This window comes from Pseudophryne corroboree, chromosome 1, assembly GCF_028390025.1.
Source record: "Pseudophryne corroboree isolate aPseCor3 chromosome 1, aPseCor3.hap2, whole genome shotgun sequence".
Classification (NCBI taxonomy): Eukaryota; Metazoa; Chordata; class Amphibia; order Anura; family Myobatrachidae; genus Pseudophryne; species Pseudophryne corroboree.
Window position 1 is genome coordinate 1,038,181,178 of NC_086444.1, and position 13,075 is coordinate 1,038,194,252.

Consider the following 13,075-nt stretch of genomic DNA (forward strand, 5'->3'; position numbering starts at 1 on the left):
GACACCAATTTCTTGGTTGCCACTGTGTAATTGTTCACCCAAATGATGGACGAGTCTGCCTTACTCTCCATGGGGTGATCACTGATGGTGACTTTGGGTGCCGCTAATGCTTTAGATCTGGCTTTTTGCAGATCCTTGTGGTGGTAACCTCTCTCCAAGAACCTTTTGGTCATGGCTTCCATCTTCACAGCCTCATCAGTGGTATCACTGCAAATGCGGTGCACCCGGAGAAACTGGGAGTATGGAAGCCCCCTCTTAAGAGACTCAGGGTGATGACTGGCCGCCTGCAATAAATCATTGCAGTCAGTAGGTTTCTGAAAAATGGACGTGACAAATCTGGATTCTCTGACCTTCACCTCTACATCCAGAAAGTGAATCACCTCTTTCTGTATGTCATACGTGAATTTGATGTTCAGATCAGAGGAATTAATATCCTTCATCATGATATGTAACATCTCCTGTGACCCTGTCCACAGGAAGAAGACATCATCAATAAATCTGGTATACAGGGGGATAAATTCTGTATATTCTTTACCAAAAAACAAACTATCTTCTACAGAAAACATAAACGCATTAGCGTAGGTCGGTGCGACGCACGCACCCATCGCACACCGTTGTCTCTGTAAGAAGAATTAATTGTTAAAAAAGAAATAATTCCTTTCAAGTACCAGACTAAGCAATTTCAGAAAAAAATCAACATCAGGACCCTTGTATAAGGAATTGTTGGTTATGAGCAGCCGCACAGCTTCTATGCCCCTGTTCTGGGGTATGTTGGTGTATAAGCTCACCACATCGGCTGTACACAACCAGCAATTAATAGGGACCATACCAAAATCTCTTAATTTCTGTAGAAACATTGTAGTGTCCTTGAGGTAAGTCGGTCTATTCTGCACCACAGGCTGTAAGTAATAGTCTAAAAATTTGGAGACCTGAGAATAAAGGGAGTCTCTGGCAGAGACAATTGGTCTGCCGGGTGGATTGTACGCATCTATGAATTTTCGGTAGCAAATTAAACACTGGAACACGTGGAGAGTCTTTGAGAAGGGCCTTCATCACAGATTCAGAAATAATTCCTTCATCAGTCGCCAATTGTAGGATCTCCTTTAGTTCCATATGAAACGCCTCAGTTGGATCCTTTTGCAAAGAAATATAAATCGACTCCTCTCTTAATTGCCAGTATGCCTCATTTTTATAAGCCTCCAGGTCCTGTACCACGATGCCCCCACCCTTGTCGGCAGGGCGTATCGTGATGGCATTGTAACTGGATAGATCGCGTAATGCTCGCCATTCATTGGTGGATAAGTTCTTAGTGACATGTTTGTTTTCTTTGTCACAATTATCAATGCAGTTGGATACAGTTCTGGTAAAGGCCCTGATGGCAATGTTGTAGAGACAGGTTCAAAGGAGGATTTAACTTTATATATATATATATCAAATTAACTTTTGATATTCAGGAGAAAGATATACATTTTCTTGATGTACTTGTGAGTCGAGATGGTGAGGTGTTAAGTACCTCTCTTTACACTAAGCCTACTGACTGTAACAATTTATTATTAGCTTCAAGCCATCATCCTGCTCCACTTAAAAAGGGTCTACCGTACTCTCAGTTATTGAGAGTACATCGCATCTATAGCAATTTTGATGATGAATGCAAACAGCTTGATATTATGACCACTAAGTTCCTAGAAAGGGGATATTCCAACAATGCACTGACCAGTGCTAGGAAAAAGGCGCTTGCAGCGCCGAAGGTTAAAGAACCAGACATTTCTAGTCAGAGCCGCATAACAAATACTATGATTTATGTGAATCAGTATACAACTGCCAGTACTAGATTAATGTCAAAGGCGAAGGGTATTTGGCCTATTGTTCAAACTGACCCTGACCTACCATCTTTATCCAAGAAACGGATAATGCCTTGTTATAAACGAGGACGTAGTATTCGTGACATGATTGTGCACAGTGACATTTCTGATTTTGACTCCCAGGCACCCCAACATTTTCTTACCAAAAAAACGGGTAACTATAAATGTTTAGGGTGTACCACTTGCATATACCTAGCAACAGGAGACACTATAGTACATCCGCACTCTGGCAAACGAATCAAACTGCAACATTGTTTCACATGTACCTCACGCTATGTGGTGTATTGTATCATTTGCCCCTGTGGATTATACAATATAGGGAAGACCACATGCATGTTTAAAGTACGCATGGCCCAACACAGGAGCGCTATTAAATCCGCGCTTGTAGGCAAACCAGCCGAACAACCTGTTTCTAAACATTTTAAGTTACGAGGACACACTTTGTCTTCATTAAAATACAAAATGATAGACATGGTCCCAGAAAGCAGGAGATGTGGTGACAGATCTAGGCTCCTGCTACAAAGGGAAGCACAGTGGATTGACAGGCTCAACACTGTGACACCTAAGGGGTTAAATGAAACACTTTCTCACAGCAGTTTTCTGTGATGTTTTTCTTCATCTCTACATGTTGTTTTCATTAATTGATCTAATTGATTCCCCCAGGTTAACCATTTAAGTCAATTGTGATGTGGTGATGTATAATCGCCCCAATTGCTATACTCATATATAATCTTTGATATAACTTGTTGCATTTTATCCTGTGGATGATCATTGTATTTACAAAGTATCGTTTGAATATTAAACGTCATTCATTCATTTCCATATCTGTAGTGTGGTAAAGGGTTAACACTCTCTTGTTACGTAATTAGTCCACGCTGCATGACATCAGCGGAAGTCTAACTCTGGGGCTTCCTGGACTGCACTGCACCTGGTGATTTAATTTGTTATATAGGTAAGACTTGTTCTGTTGTATGTATATGCCTGACGAAGGTTTGTGATTAAAACCGAAACGTTGCACATCAAAATCGGGAGACTGGACCCATTTATTTGAATTAAGTCCTGGAGTGTCGCTTCATTGTGCTTATATCTTCAACCTGAAAAGTTGATTTAAAGGGCACCGGGCAAGCTGACTGTTATGTTTGTTTCATGAGTGCCGAATACAAATACTATTTATATATATATACATATATATACGGGGGGGGCACCATCATTTATCTTGATTCCGGGCGACTGAGACGAACTGATGCAACTGCGTGGCACTTCCCCTTTGCATGCCCCCATTTTTGCAGCTATGGGGGGCATGCCAAGCGCTCTATGTACTGATGGCATACCTCTCTCCCAGTGAACAGATGAGGTGCGCATGTGCACAGCGTCTATTCACTGCAGAGCAGCGAGCGAAAGAGGGTCTCCCAAATGCCCCCCCACCCACCGTGGGACGCTGCGACCCGTGGATGGGATAGTCCCAGAAAAACTGTACAGTTCCACCAAAATTGGGACAGTTGGGAGGTACGCTATCAGGGAGGCATCTGACTGGCTCCAAATGAGAAGATTCTAGATTCCCAAATATCTAGGTACAATGCAATCTTAGACCTGGTATTAACAAACAATGGGGATTTGGTATCAGGTATTATAGTAGGGGAACCCATAGGAAACAGCAACCACAATATGGTCACATTCAATATCAGTTTTCCTAAACAGCCCTATACTGGCTCAACTAGGACTCTAAAGTTTAGCAAAGCGAATTTTGAAAAGAAGAGGGTATTTTTCAGGGATATTGAATGGGAAGGTTTGTTTTTAGGAAAAAAATACTACGGAGAAATGTGAGGTACTAAAATTCCTGCTAGCTAAAAATACATTCAAATTTATTCCTACGAGCAGCAAAAAAAGGAATAAAAATCATAAACCGATGTGGCTTAACAAAAAGATAAAGGAACTTATGGGCAAGAAAAGGCGAGCATTTCAAAAATATAAATCTGATGGGGAAGCAGAGTCATTTCAGCACTATAAGGAATGTAACAAAATATGCAAAAAGGAAATAAGAGCGGCTAAAGTAAAAACTGAAAAACAAGTAGCAAAGGAAAGCAAAGCGAATCCCAAAAAATTATTTAAATACATTATTAGCAAGAGATTAAAGAAGGAGAGTATAGGCCCTTTAAAAGACAAGTTGGGAGTCTTAAGCAAAAATGCCAAATAATGACATAGCGGACACACTAAATTAGTTTTTTCAACAGTATACTAGAGAGGACCCAATTCAGGGACTAACACATTATCTCAATAATGAGAATATCTCACTGATAGGTACATATTTAAGCGAGGAAGTAGTCTGTGACCGATTAAAACATTTAAAGATTAATAAATCACCAGGTCCCGATGGTATTCACCCAAGGGTTCTAATGGAGCTTCACTCTGAACTTGCAAAACCGCTATTTTTGATCTTTAAGGATTCAGTAATATCAGGTATGGTTCCCAAAGACTGGCGTATAGCGGAAGTAGTGCCTAAATTCAAAAAGGGAAGTAAAGCTGAACCAGGTAATTATAAACCAGTTAGTCTTACATCTATAGTGGGAAAGTATTGGAAGGTATTCTAAGAGATAGTATTCAGAAGCTCCTTGAATTCAATAAGGTCATTAAAAGGAATCAACATGGGTTTATGAAGGACATATCCTGTCAAACCAACTTACTTGGCTTTTATGAAACAGTAAGCGCAAACCTAGATCAGAGTAAAGAGGTGGATGTAATCTTTTTAGATTTTGCCAAAGCATTCGACACTGTACCACACATGATACTTATCTGCAAGCTACAAGAATCAGGGCTAGGAAGCACGATATGCACTTGGGTCAAAAACTGGTTAGATAATAGGGAGCAGCGCGTTGTGGTTAATGGATCTTTTTCAACTTGGACTGAAGTGCTAAGTGGTGTGCCGCAAGGCTCAGTATTAGGACCGCTATTGTTCAATATTTTCATTAACAACCTAACAGAAGGTCTAGAGAGCATGGTGTCAATTTTTGCAGATGATACCAAATTGTGTAAAGTTATAAATGTGGAGGGGGATGCTGAGTCACTTCAGAATGACTTAGTTAAATTAGAAGCTTGGGCAGCGAAATGGAGAATGCGCTTCAACACAGACAAGTGTAAGGTAATGCACTGTGGTAACAAGAACAAAAATAACACCTACTAAATGGGGTAAAATTAGAGGATTCTGTACTGGAAAAGGACTTAGGTGTCCTCATAGATAGCAAACTAAGCAGTAGTACCCAAAGTAGGACTGCAGCAAAGAAGGCTAATAAGATATGTCGAAGTCGAAAAATGTTGCAATACACACATCACGTACAAACTACACACAGATGGCCTCTGTGCATGTACTTGTTCTGCTGTGCATGCGCATATTCACAATTTGCGTATGGTCGCTCCCGCGGTCCTGCACATAAGCGCATGGTATGGGTATTTGCGGTAGAGTTTGTGAACGCATGGAAAAGCCATCAAAACACATTACATATTTATTCCAAATAGTGCACAATGTACACATAGTCTCCCTGCATCACACCAGCAAGTTACAACAGTTTAAATAGTATCAGAACAAAGGGATTCACCTTTACAGGATAGGAGGGGACAGAACAAGGTTATAAGGTGGTGTTTGGTATCCAGCTGTAGGGTATTTTAAGGGTAATATTCTGGTGTTGGTTTGTAGAAGATCGCACGCTCCTGCGAATAATTATGCACAGGAGCAGAATATATATATAAACTGTATTTACCATACATTTGGTATGCGGCGGGAACCCAGAGGAGACCACCCACAAGTGCATCTGGAACAGACATCGCCCACCTATTCAAACCAACCTATGACCTCTCCTGTACTGTAAATGACCAACCCTGTGTCCAATGGACAAAGAGATTACATTTTCCATTGTGCTAAGTTTTGGAAGATTGTATAAAAGAGCCAGCTGCATGCCTGGTCAGACACAGACTCTAAAGGTCATCTACCCTGATGACTGAGGACCAGACTGGGAAGCACAGGCGAAATCAAACAAGTATGTACCATTGACTGTAGCCATTATTCTATTGTATTGTATTGTTTTGTTATTGTAACCCCCTTTCAGTAATTATATGTTGGTGTGTCGGAACACGGCATTTTAAATACAAACTGGTGTCGTGTTTCCTTTCCCTGCTAAGGTTATAAGTGTATTACAATCACATGTGTAGTTGTTAAGGATTCACGAAGTGTCTTCGGGTGTGTACGCACTGAGTGTACTTTGTACAGCCAGCGCGGCGTTTGTACGCAAAGTACGTACACGGTACGGGGCTCTGTACGTTAACGGTGTAATAAGTACTTAGGTTGAGGATTAATTATAGCGGCCGCAGCGGCTCCATTTTAAAGTGTATTGAATGTCTTGTTAAAGTGTAGCTTTTAGTCCTGAAAGTAAACCAGCGTTTACAGATATTAGCATGCATAAAACGGGGAATTGATGCTATATAAATCACTTGTGAGGCCACACCTTGAATACTGTGTACAATTCTGGGCACCTTACTACAAAAAGGATATCCTGGAGCTAGAAAAGATTCAAAGGCGGGCGACCAAACTAATTAAAGGTATGGAGACGCTGGAATACGAGGAAAGGCTTGCAAGACTAGGCATGTTTACACTGGAAAAGAGGAGATTAAGAGGGGACATGATCAACATTTACAAATATATAAGGGGACAATATACAGATCTTGCGCAGGACCTGTTTTTGGTTAGATCAACACAGAGAACTCGTGGACACTCGCTCAGGTTATAGCAGAGGAGATTCCGCACAATACTGCGTAAAGGCTTTTTTATGGTAAGGACAATACGTGTTTGGAATTCCCTGCCTGAGGGAGTTGTAATGGCCAACTCAGTCAACACCTTTAAGAATGGGTTAGATAAATTCTTAATGGATAAGGATATCCAGGGTTACGGGGCATAGTCACGCACTATGGTTATTATAAAAAAGAGGGGTAAAACGTCGGCAGTCATCAACTTCAGTCAAAATTTTATACAAAATAATCGTGCATAGGAGACCACAAATAGGTTGAACTCGATGGACAATTGTCTTTTTTCAACCTTAGGTACTATGTTACTATGTTACTATTAGTCTGGATGAAACATAACAGTACTATATGAAGCAATGTAAGTAGGATGGGTTGGAAAATAATCTAGGATTATTTTCTCATTCCTTGATTGACGGATAAGTGTCACAGTCTTCCAGTTTAGCCCCACCTACTGTTAATTTTATTTTACCTACAATATAAGACCAATAAAAATGTACTTTTAGCTCCCAATTCACCCCTGACTATAATAATGCATGGTATCCTTTAATTCATATGCAAAATGTATGTACTAAATTATGTGGCCTGGTAAATACCTAGAGTCTGGTAAAGAACATACTATCTGATTCAGGGTTTCTTTATGTTTCTTGGTCAATATTGGAATATTGTTTAGAAATTGGTTTTGAAAACAAGGATTTAATTAATCCATGTTTGTAATTTAGGCTGGATACGCCATTTCAAACAGGATGCCAGAGGGTTAGATTGTGAGCTGCAGTGACTTTAAACTGTGACTTTAAAGTTACCTTGCAAACTGCATAAAAAATTGTATGAAAAATGTAAAGAGCACTTTAAAATATTTCATCCTTCATCCTCTTTTGCCCCAGTATAGCCCAATTAAGATAAAATTCTGAGAAGGAAAGCAAAATATTCCCTGAATTTAGAGCGTCTCATAGGAGAATATCTAGTGTTGAATTTGCCTTGAGCTCTGCATTCAACAATTCAATACGTGATGGCCAAAACGCAGCAGTAAATACATAGTATATGTGCATTTTAAGTTAGAAAGATTTAGAGACCTATTTTTCAAGTTTTTTTCCCATAAAATGATGTAGAAACTGAAGCTTCTGCATAATGTTATGGTTTGTACTAATAGCATAATGCAGGCGATTTCACAGAAATCTCTGTAAAAGGCTAATTAGCTCTACAGATCATAGTCCCTGTATTATCAATGGGGACTACAATCTGACCCATTGAAAAAATCTGAAATTATATATGTACACTATCTTGTAGGTATGATTCATAAGTGTAATATGCAAATACAGCACATAGGGGCAGATTAGGGGCAGGTTCATCAATCAATCAATCAATTCCATAAGGTATGTACACAAGGTGCAATATTTCTATATAGTCAACCATTTCTGTATAGTCAAAATCATAAGAAAATATCGCACCGTGTGTATAGTCCTTGTGATGCTGATGAGCGGTCCCGCGGGATAGCAATCGCAAGAAATAATAGAATGTGCAGGCGGCACAACATTGACTAAATCAGCGGGGCTTGTTCACTTGATTTTGTACGCATGTGCATAGTTATATTCGGTTTTGCCCTTTGAAAGAGTGCTACACTTGGTACATGAAATCCTATTTGAGGGATACATTTCTATAGTAGTTTTAGGAACCTCCCTACAAGGCGAGTGTACCATTGAGGACCTCTTATTTGGACGATCTAATTTACAGATTACCTTATCCTTTTGAAATGCAATTTTCATCTCAGTACAAAGTATATATATGATAGTAATCTTGTTATGCTACCTTAAACTTTTTATCTATTTTTTCAGTGGACTCTCATTCGTGATTCAGGGAAGCAATCCGATGTCATCGACATAGGGTACGAGCCCCTTCCTGATGCAGACAGCAGAGCCACGATTTTTTTCTTCCTTCTTCCTTTTTCTTATTTTCGTTTTTTTACTATGTTCTTCTAGTCCTACCTATTTCCAATTTGTTTCAGGTGCACTATCATTAGAAATATCGGCCATATTTTCCCTACTACCATACCTCCACACCCATACCCAATCTCGTCTGATCTTGGAAGCCAAATGTAGGAGGGCTGGGTCAGTACCTGGAAGGGGGACCCCAGGGAATACTCAGTGTAGTAGGGAGGCCTTACAATTATTTCTGACATTAACACTAACAGCAGCATCACCTATCTTTCTTCTTTCTTTCTTGTTTCTATTTGGTCACCACTCACCTCGTCTTATTCTTATACTGTTATAATTTTGTAAGAGGTAAAATACGAACTTTTGAGAGATACATGTACCGCAATTGTTGATAATTGCAATTGTGGTCACTTTTAGTCCAGTGTAAGGGTTCTTTTCAAACCAATTGACCCATGGTGGTCTTATCAATACAAACTTGATTTGTACTAATCCTAGGAAAACAGAAGTAGTATTGCTGGTGTCTACATTTCTGTTATGGATCAGAACATATTTTGTTTTTTAACAACACTGTGGGATACAAATTTTAGTCTATGTACTAAACTAATAAAGGTTATGTTTTAATTTCTCATTTATTACTATTTTTCATTTCTACTTATAAGAGTGCGCCCACATAAGAGAGTCCTCTTCTCTTCCCCTTGGTTTCTGGAGTAACATATGTAAGGTACTCTGCTCTACTGTATTGTAATGTGTGTTAGGGGTGCTAATATAGCATAATGTGTATAATGGGTACTACTGTGTAGGGTAATGTAACTGTATTCTGTGGCCACGACCCCATCCCATGAAGTTACGCCCCTAGGTCTAGAACTGGCCCTGTGTATACACTATGGATGTGTGTGTGTAGATGTATATGTGTATATACACTATGTATGTATCTGTGTGTGTAGACTATTTTGCATTGTATATGAACAATAATGATACCCTGTGTGCCGCTAATCCTTGCCCTCTTCATCGCCCTTTTTTGGGTGCCTTAGGCTTGCAAAAAGACTGGGTTGGAGTTTGGGGTCCAACAGCAGGTTGTTGCACCTGGACCCACAACTCACTAGCTCTGCAACTGATCACCATGCAGAACTTTTGTATGGTGAGTGGGATTCATAGAAGAATGGAAAGCGCAGTTTAACACTGCTCTGTACAGAGTCACCATCTCAGGATGACGTAATCTGTACTTCGATACAAAAAGGGCAGGGAAAGTTGAATACTTCCCTGTTTTCTGCCATCATCAGCTCTTGCTCTGCTCCTTTCCTAGACCAGCAGCCATTGCTCTCCTGTGCTCAGACATTGGCACATGCGCAGAAAAAACGACTTGATTTGAAGCTAAACAAAGCTATATACTGCATCGACCTGATGCGGTATATAGTGTAAAATAACATATAAGTTACGGGAATCTACATGAATAGACCCCAGCACATCACAGCACTGATTAACATACTCTTTTGATATATCATTGTCACATAGTAGTGCTTGAGATGCAACCAGGTTGGCAGTAGGCTTATTTGCAAAGCTGCCTGTCGGACATTGTTCTCAGAGTGTGGAAGGAGAATTGACTGGGTAGCCACCATCCAAAGAGGGACTTCCATGAAGTCCAGCTGTCAGTGCAGAAATGTACAGCGGCTCCTGTGTTGTTGCAGCTTTTGTGCTTAGATAATGCTCAGAGAGCCTTCATAGTTCTGAACCTGGACTTACTGCACATGCACATGCACAGACCGAGTGAATCATCAGGAGATATATTCACTGCTCCTGCCACCACCATAGCAGTGTGAGATTTCCAATTGTTACATTTTGGGAGGATAGACAGCTACTGTATGCTCTTGATGCGCTATTGGTGGATGCCCCTTGGTGGTCGGGGGCCCCTATTCTGCAGCCTACACAGACTTCTCTTAAATCTGGTCCTGTCCCTAGCATAAAACTGATACTGTAGTTACAAAAATGTCTTAGTCTTTTACTTACAGCAAAGACTAAGGGTCACTCTTGCATACTTATTTTACTGGAACTTTCTACTACTGATTTTAATACTGTTTATCACCCTCTTCTACATAACCTTTATGACATAGTTCTTTTTTTTTGTTCAATCCTATCTATAATACATCTCCTTTGGTGTTTCTACTGCTTGAACATCCTCCCTTCGACCCCAAGTTGGCAAACACGGGAGTTTAAGTGCAGGTTGGGTACAGGATACCATAAGTCAGAACATCCCTACTGCCAAAATCTCGACAGGTGTGAGGAGCTAAACTAACTGAAACCTAAACCCTACCGCTACCCCTAACCTGCCCTTCCCACAGCCTAACCCTAACCATCCATTCCCATAGCCTGTTAATAACCCTCCATTTCCAAAGCCTAAACACCCCCCCTCCCCCACAGCCTAATCCTAACCCTCCCCCTAGTGCCTAACCCTTTCCCCACTGCCTAACCCTAACCCTCCCTGGCATACTTACATTCAGAATTCCAGATCTTGGGATTCCGACATCAGCATTCTGACAGGTGTTGGGATTCTGGCGCCAGTCTTCTGACCGCCGACATTCCGTCCATCAGGATGCCATCTGTTAGGATATGGTGCACTCTGTACCCAGTGGCGGATTCAGGGGGAGCACCCAGGCACGTGCTCCCCTGTCATTTAGGATCACTATGGTTGTGGGGCCGCAGGTTGCATGTACGTACCCTGGGCCCCCCTGCCACACCACAGATCGGATCTCTCTTCCAATCCGATCTGCGGTGCTGCGCTCCCCAGCTCCCGTCCCCACTACAGCGGCGGCCAAACAGACAGGACAGCTGAGTGACGGCTCAGCTGTCCAATAATGTATGAATGAAGCAGCCTGCGTGCCCAACCAATGACTGAGCGGCAGGCTGCTTCATTCATAAATTATTGGACAGCTGGGCCGTCGCTCAGCTCAGCTGTCCTGTCTGTGTGGCCGCTGCTGCAGTGGGGACGGGAGTGCAGGGCAGGAGGTATGTATATATATATATATATATATATATATATATATGTATATAAACAGAAAACCCAGCACTCACCAATGTAAGCTCACTAATCCTCAACAATTCAATAAATAAATGATGGGGGTTTAGTTAGAGGATTGGCCAATGCACGGAAGCCTGCAAACCGCTCGCCAAGGTACCCCACCTTCAAGCAGGTCCTACACTATCACAGAGTCTTAAAACCTGACTACTTCACTGCTGTTACACACATCTGCCTGCTAGATTAAAGGTGCTAAAGGATTGGTAAATCTGCACAGAATACAATGTTAGTAATGTTTATGTTACTCTGGTGATTTATTAAACCAACATAATGCTTACTACATAAACAAATAAATTCAGCAATGGGTTGGTGGTGCTCCCGGAAAATAGTTCAGAAAACTATATGGGAAATGTGGTCTTAAGAAAAGAGCAAAAGACAAAGAGCTGCTATATGCCTTTTCCAGGGCACACTTAGAAAAATATGTGACAAATTATGAAAATATGAGTGAATTAATACTTAACTTTTATTGAGATATACTTACTAAAAGGGAGGAGGCATATATGGATAATTTATTACAAATTTGAGGCGAATAAAAAATTTTGGGAAGGCGAAAATATGTTTACTCCCTTGTTATCAAAACTTACTTTATTTCTGGATTGAAAAAGTGTTAATGGGAGTAAATATGCTCCATTGGGTTCAGCTATCCCATGTCAGAATATCCAAGTCAAACAAAATGCCTGGGGCTGCACAAAGAACTGGAAAGGCTCAAAGGGATGAGAATAAAATACCTACGGTACCTAGTATTTCCTGGTGGTCTCCCAACCGGGTACTGACCAGGCCCTGCAGTGTATGGCTTCCAAGATCAGACGAGGTTGGGCATACTCAGTGCGGTTTGACCGTAGGTGAGTAAATCACAAGTTTGTGCAATCAATTCCAGTGTGTGGTTATTTCAGGCAAATATTGATAATTGAGATGGTCTGACAGGGACTACCCCCCCAAAAGAAGGAGATATTAAATGATACTGTGCAGTAGAAAAGCACACCGTATTCTAATGGGTGTCTATTACCCCCATATGGGAATCCTACCAATAATGATTCCTAAAGGTTTGTACCTCTACTGAATGTTCCTATGATTAGATATCACATCATAATGCTGCTATATATTCAAATTGGCATGAGGAAAAGTAGAGACGTTTCTCAAAAATGACAAATGATGTTTGTTGCACTAAGTATCGAGATATCATAACAATAAAGATTAATTTAGAAAAAGAGGGGTAGAGCAAATAACCCCTTGAAATAGGCACTTCTGATATTTGCAGCTACATGCCGATAATCTATATAAGGGGTGAATATTACCCCCCACTGTGTCTCTGAGTTGTTAGGGCACGGTGGAAGAATAATTATGCTGTGCCTATATAAGAGCCCCTCATGGTGGAAATTGGAGATCCGATTATAATACAATTGTAATAGTATACTTCACTGGGTGTG

At 40.8% G+C, this 13,075-nt stretch overlaps 2 pseudogenes; one reads left to right on the forward strand and one right to left on the reverse strand.

Moving 5' to 3' along the window:
* The first annotated feature begins 8,682 nt into the window (after positions 1 to 8,682).
* LOC134948258 (5S ribosomal RNA) lies at positions 8,683 to 8,800 on the forward strand (annotated as a pseudogene).
* Positions 8,801 to 12,373: 3,573 nt separating this feature from the next.
* LOC134952549 (5S ribosomal RNA) lies at positions 12,374 to 12,492 on the reverse strand (annotated as a pseudogene).
* Positions 12,493 to 13,075: the final 583 nt, after the last annotated feature.